This window comes from Cystoisospora suis, assembly GCF_002600585.1.
Source record: "Cystoisospora suis strain Wien I chromosome Unknown contig_6377, whole genome shotgun sequence".
Lineage (NCBI taxonomy): Eukaryota > Apicomplexa > Conoidasida > Eucoccidiorida > Sarcocystidae > Cystoisospora > Cystoisospora suis.
The window spans coordinates 16,650-17,550 of NW_027159166.1; positions in this window are offsets into that span (position 1 = coordinate 16,650).

Here is a 901-nt window from a genome sequence, read left to right on the forward strand (position 1 = left end):
ATCTATCTATCTTTAATCTGTGTAGAGATGGATATGTATTGTTGAAGAGTTTCGCTTTCTCTGTCTGGGCCTTCTCTTCGTTGAGATCTTTGCGCGTGTCTACGGCCGCATGTGCCTAGACCCACCGTTCTCCATGTATGCCTGTACTACTGTATCTACCTATATATATGTGTAGAGCCATATACTACCATGTATCTCTATGCATGTGTAGATACGGGTCTATGTATATCCCTATGTGTAGAAGTAGGTATAGGATGAGATCTTGAATTCCCTCTATGTGGCGAGATGATGGGACTGTTAGGAGACCTAGCAAAGAGCCCCGGAGTAGGGGCTTCGCCTTTCTCTCTTTTCTTGCCTACTTCTTCATGTCTAAAACGTTCTTTTCTCTCTCATTTCTCACACATCTCTTTCTTCTTCGTCTTCTTCTTTCCCCCATTCAAACAACATAAGAAAGAAGAGGCTAATTCATATGAGGCACATCTCTGTTTCGACTTCTCTGTCTTTCCTGCTTATTCTTAGCACTGCTCTGTAGGTGATACCATATGTGTCTGTTCATACTCTCTATAGACTTTTATAGTGAGGCTTGTCTTCTACAGACTCTTCGCCTTCACCTCTATCCCGCAGCTAGTAGTCTATACATTCATACATACATGCATATGTGCGTCTATCTATATATGTATATGCACCTATATCTATATGTCTCTATAGAAGGTATTTGTAGGTATAGGTATAGATCATGTATGGAGTTAGTGTGGAGGTCTAGTTCATCTGCCTACATCATCTCCTACGATGTTTTGCTTCTCCTCACGTCCTCTCTTTCTTTCTTTCTCTCATTGATAGATCTATCTATCTATCTCCATCTATCTCTTTCTTCTTCTTGTTCTTCTTCTTTGTCTCCTGC